This window comes from Chrysemys picta, chromosome 3 (assembly GCF_011386835.1).
Source record: "Chrysemys picta bellii isolate R12L10 chromosome 3, ASM1138683v2, whole genome shotgun sequence".
Classification (NCBI taxonomy): Eukaryota; Metazoa; Chordata; order Testudines; family Emydidae; genus Chrysemys; species Chrysemys picta.
In genome coordinates this window covers 154,726,979-154,732,978 of record NC_088793.1, presented here as the reverse complement: position 1 = coordinate 154,732,978, position 6,000 = coordinate 154,726,979, and the positions used below count along the sequence as shown (strand labels likewise).

At 41.8% G+C, this 6,000-nt stretch overlaps 1 protein-coding gene across 3 annotated transcripts in view; it reads left to right on the top strand.

Annotated features, from left to right (window-relative positions):
* LOC135982473 (centromere protein F-like) overlaps nucleotides 1-6,000 on the top strand; it is a 240,687-nt gene that overhangs the window by 221,203 nt on the left and 13,484 nt on the right. The window lies entirely within an intron of this gene.

Genomic DNA, 6,000 nt, shown 5'->3' with positions numbered 1-6,000 from the left:
CTGCCACCAGCAGCAGCACAGTGGTAAGGGTAGCAGCACCGCAACCCCCCAGCCCCCACAATAACATTGTGACCCCCACACACACACACACACACACAAACACCTTTTTGGATCGGGACCCTACAATTACAACACTGTGACATTTCAGATTTAAATCGCTGAAATCATGAAATTTATGGTTTTTAAAATCCTATGATGGTAAAATTGACCAAAATGGACAGTAGTCCCTACCAATAATATTACATAGAGCAAGAATGACACCTGGTGGCCAATTGTGACCTTAAAGGGTCACTGTCATATAGTTTAACATTTCAAGCCTAAACTACCATAAATTAAGGGGAAAGTTACTTGGATTCTAAACTATCGCAGGCTAAATACTTGGGTAAACTCAAGTTAAGGATGAGAGTCCCTTACAATAAATTTGTAGTAATTAAAAATAACAAGTATTAAAAATACAGGAAATTCAAAGTTAATTTAAACGTAAATCACAACCCAACATTTAAAAATTTGGAAATGAATCATTAAGGCTCTCAAACAACCTCAACTCTGCCTCGTCAGTGACTCTAGCCTCTAATCTTTCTTCCTGGAAAATGTGTTGTTTTTAAGTCCTTCACATAAGAGTTTGCAAGATTAGGTCTCCATACTGAACTGGTGTTTTGATCAAGGGCTTTTTGTACTGGCTCTAGGACAATTTGTAAAAGCCAGTGTATTATCGGTTTAGTGAACAGACCACTGCTATCCCTTTGTAACTTTTTCCCCTTCAGTGGTTATCCATATGCACAGTTTGCTGACGGTGTGCAATGTACCCCACTCACCCAGGTTCAGAGTCTCATGCACTTTGAGCGGCCTCATGTCCTGCACCGAGGGCATAAAAGGGTGGAGCAGGCCAGCCACCACTCAGTTCCTCTCATGCTTCTTGGCTTCGAGATGAACATGGGCAGTGAGCAGTGCTAACAAAATAACTGGCTCTTTTCAAATTTGTGCATAGTATAGATAGGGATAGTTAGTTGTTGCCCATTGGCATTTTGGTTTTTTAACCAGAATAGCTATTTCTTTCTGGTGCCTGGATGGCTTCTTCTAAGTCCCCTGGATTTACATACTGCCCATCAAACAAGGGCACTATACCCTTTAATATTTGGCATTTAAAATATTTATTTTGTCTGGGGGAATATCCCTGGAAAATGTTCTATTTGCAAGTCCTTCACTTGCAGGACCTGCAAATCTAGAGAAGCCCTGCTCCAGATGTACTTAAGGGGTAAAGCAGTGAGACTAGCTTCAGGCCCTGGGTCATAGAATCATCGAATATCAGGGTTGGAAGGGACCTCAGGTGGTCATCTAGTCCAACTCCTTGCTCAAAGCCCAACTTATGCCTTAGGTCCGGACAAAGCGTCTTTAGGACACATCCTGTGTTCCTACTGACAGTTGTCACAGACTTCCATCTGAACTAGCAGATTCACCTGCCTATATTTTTCTCTGAACCACCCGCTTCTAAGGCTGCTGCTATGCTCTCTATGTTGAATGTCAGACATGCTTTGGCATGTTAATTTGCAAAGGATGAAATCTTTTAGATCTTCATCCAGTTAGGTGCATAAATGACTGTGTGAGGGCCTGTTTAATAAGTGGTTAATATGGATTCTCCTGCTTCATTCAGCATTTATTCTACCAGAGCTTAGGCATCATGGCTGATATATTTCTGTTGTGGAAATATGTAAAGCAGCTAGGCTGTTTGGGGAGGCACAGTCTTCCCTACCCGGCCCTCCATACAGTTTTGCACTCCGATGTGGCCCTCGGGCCAAAAAATTTGCCCACCCCTGCTTTAGGGGCAGAGGGACTTGCCTATTTTCAAATGTTAGGCTGTCTTTTATTTTGATCTTAACTCTGAATTACCTTGGTTTCTAATGTTTGATTTTGTTTGTTTTTAATAACTGCAGCATTATTATGAATTTAAAAAAACACTTACATGTACTGTCAACTTTACTCACAGATTTTAATGATTTGTTTGGTTTGGTTTCTGCCTGGGGATTTTCTTGATTATTTTTTTAAGACATTTTGAAATCTTTTCCATGCAAAGAAAGAAAGCTGGCAGAGAGTCCCCGGTGTTATGCAGAGAACAATGGGGGAGCTAAGTAACAGGGAACATTGTAGTGCTTAGAAGTACGATAGGGGCAGCCCCTATGCCTCCGGATCCTGCGCCGCCGGAGCCCGGGAGGGGAAGTGCCCGGCCGGCGGCTGTGGTCCGGAGGCAAGGGGGCTGCCCGAAGCCGGTAGCGCTCGGGCAGCCCGGCTCTTAAACAGAGCCGAAGAGTTGGGGAAGAGCAGAGCCGCCACAGCTGGAGGCTCTGCTCCTCTTCGGCTCTGTTTAAGAGCCGGGCTGCCCGAGCGCTACCGGCTTTGGGCAGCCCCCGTGCCTCTGGACCCTGCGCCGCCGGAGTACAGGAGGGGAAGTGCCCGGCTGGGGGCGCAGGGTCCGGAGGCATAGGGGCTGCCCAAAGCCCGAGCGCTACCGGATTCACGGTTTGCTGGGCAGCCTCCAGACCCTGCGCCCCCGGCTGGGCGCTTCCCCTCCCGGGCTCCAGCTGCGCTGGGGAAGCGCCGGCCGGGGACGCAGAGTCTGGGGGCTGCCCGGCAAACCCTGAAGCCGGTAGAGCTTGGGCAGCCCTTTCCCGGTGGCGGGGAGTGGGAGAGAGGAGGGGGCGGAGTTAGGGCAAGGAAGGGGCGGAGTTGGGGCGGGGCCAGGGGTGGGGAAATGGGCGGGACCAGGGCCCGTGGAGGGTCCTCTTTTTTTATTTATTAGATATGGTAACCCTAGCTAAGTAACAGGGAACATTGTAGTGCTTAGAAGTACGATAGGGGTTAACCAGTCTGTATTCCTCAGGTTCTGTTGTTACCAGGAGGACTGCAGGTTCTGGTGGAGCTTCTGAACTTTGCAGGCACTCTGAGTTGAGATTAGTGGAGAAACTCTGAGGGGCTACAGGAATTCCTGAGAACATGGGGAAGTCCAGCTGAATGTTTTGGCCTCTGCCAATTGCTGCAGCTCCACAATTTTCCTGTGCATTTGGTAGAACATTGTAGCTCATGCAAGTCATGGATTCCATGATTCTTCATATTTATCTTTAGCTTAACTCTTTTCCCATCCCCTTTGTGCCCCTCCATACACACTTAGATGAAAGAAGTTATGTTGCCGTGGAGAAAGGGACCTCCACATGTGTCTTCTGTAGATGTGATGGTTCTCACCTACCCTTTGCTGTCAGGGTTTTAATGGATGCATGCAGATTCTGCTGCCTACTTAAGAATGTTACACCCTATATACAGGATGCTGAAGATTATACCATCACATGAATGGGGGTTAAGAATTTCCCTCTGGAGAGGTACAGTAAGGGCTGTTCTTTGCTACCTCTGTGAGGAGCCCATGGAGAGACGGTCTTGGCTGGGAGTAGGTTGAGGCCAGGGACATTGAGCCAATCCAGTGTTATTACCATGTTTGTATACAGATGTTGAAGTAATTTAACAATGAGAACTTTTGACCTGTGAATAGGCCCTCTCCACTTCAGTGACTGATAGCAAATTGCAGAGGAAAGATTGATTGGTTGCTACTTCTGATGTCACAATGATGCTACTTATGAATCACCTGAGTTACTGAGCAAATTGCAGAGGAAAGATTGATTGGTTGCTACTTCTGATGTCACAATGATGCTACTTATAAATCACCTGAGTTACTGGCATAGCTCTGTCACTATAACCTCTAGGTGTGACTGTTAGGAGCTTTTCTTATTACAGTCTAGCTTCTTTAAATGAGTTGGAAATCTGATTGAATTATATTATATTATTAAATATGGAATATATGAAGAGTCTGGGGTGGTCTGTCACTGGAATATTCAAAGCCAAGAAAAAGGTGAGAGAACAAGTGGTGAATTTTATTAATATTGTGATTTTTTTTAAATTGTTTTCTTTGGCAAAGTAAGAAACTATTTTATGCAGAAAATTAATATCATTTAAAGTGTAACTCTGCTAAACTTGAAAAGTAGATTAATTTATTATACTGTGAAACAGAGATTTTTAGTTCCATTTTAAATGCCAATGTCAACCTGTTGGGTGAGAACCAAATCCACTTCAATTTAGGCTGACACAATTTATTTTAGCCTTTATTATATATGTTTTCAGACAATGCTATTATCACCTATGAATTACATAAACATGCAAAAAAAGATAAGACAAGAAAAGGAAATGCTCAAGTTATCTTTCTTGGGGACAGGGTGACTCTTTTCAAATCTCTGCTGTGCTTGGCTATTTTTCCTCTGTATCTTCTCCACTATTATGTCAATCGTCTATTTTTTTAATCCTCTGTTCTGTAACTTTGCACAGACTCAGTATAGCAAGCTACCTCATCTGTGTCTTTATCCGTATATATTCCACTCTAACCCCCTAATTAAAAGATTCTCCTGCATAAATCACAATAACTAACCCAAATTAATACATTTTTTGCTTATTCTGCTAAAACTTACTTATATCTATGTAGTTCCCAATGCATCTATTCCTTGCTGTCACGCTCACTGGCTCCATGCAGTTGTACTTGCATTACAGCAATTTTTATTCTTTTTACTCATCTGTTTTTGTGGTCTTGAGTTTTTACGTGTTGGACGGGTGGAGGATGAGGGATTGTACCTGACTTACTGAAAGCTAACAGCTCTCTTCTCTACCCTGCTCTCTGCTTGGTCAAGAACTTTATTTCTGAGACACACAAACCAGTTTTCTGATTTACAGACTGTTTCAGAAAAATCTGATGATCTAAAGCAGCAAAAATACATACAAAAAGCAAAAATTCCTTCCTATTTTCTTATAGTTTTATATATAATAATTTCTCTAACATTACTTAGTACATATTTGACTAACACAATTCATTACACAGTTCTCCAACAAAGCTTAACTATGTATGTGCTTGCTCATGGTGGCTCCATAATTTACAGTAGAACTTCAGAGTTACGAACACCAGAGTTACACACTGATCAGTCAACCACACAAATCTCATTTGGAACCAGAAGAACACAATTAGGCAGCAGCAGAGACACCCCCTTTCCCTCTTCCCCCCCCCCCCCCCCCGCAAAAGGCAAATACAGTACTGTACTGTGTTAAACTACTAAGAAATAAAGCAAAAGCAGCATTTTTTCACATCCTTTTAAAATTATATTCAAGTAAATTGTTCATCTTCTGTTTTAAAAGCATCCAACCATGAAGATGATTTAAATCTTAGCAGCAGTTCACTTTTTTATTACCTTTAAAAATAGTTACTTGTCTTAAAGAAAAGATTTCAGAAAATAAAAATGTGTTCTGTGGAGAGAAAAACAGTTATTCTGCTAGGACAGCTTTCTGGTAAATTGGTTGTAAGTCTCCCTAACATGCTGTGAATACAATGAAACTGTAAGAGGCAAAGGAGCGACGGTAGTATTGTGTTCTGAGAAAATGTATAGTAGTGTGCTTTGGACAACTTTCAGACTTTTATCAGCAGATTGTTTTCACAATAGAAATTACACTGGGAATTTATTAAATGGGGTTTCAGTGTACTCTAGTTCTTTATAAACCACCAAAATTACAAGCAATCTATTATTTTAATAAAATGACAGATAAACTGAAACACTTCTAATAGGAGAATTTCCTCTATGACAGATAAACTGAAACGCTTCTTATAGGAATTGATAGCATATTGATTTTCAGTTTAAAATTTCAGTCTAACCTACTTTAAACAATGAAAATTCTTCTGTTCTTGCTGTTCAAAATAGTTCACTAATTTTTTTCAGTTGAATCAATGTGCTGATTCCCAGTAAATTGAAAGTTGCATTGAATTTATCTCTTGTGCCTAAACACTTCTATTTTTTTTTAGTTTTTGCTGCTCATTATTGAAACTTAGCACACACTTGTACTATAGCCAAGTGTAATCTGTTATCAGTTTGGGATGGGATACCTGTGTGGGTGTTCACTAGGTCATGGAAGACTGTAAGCAGTTTT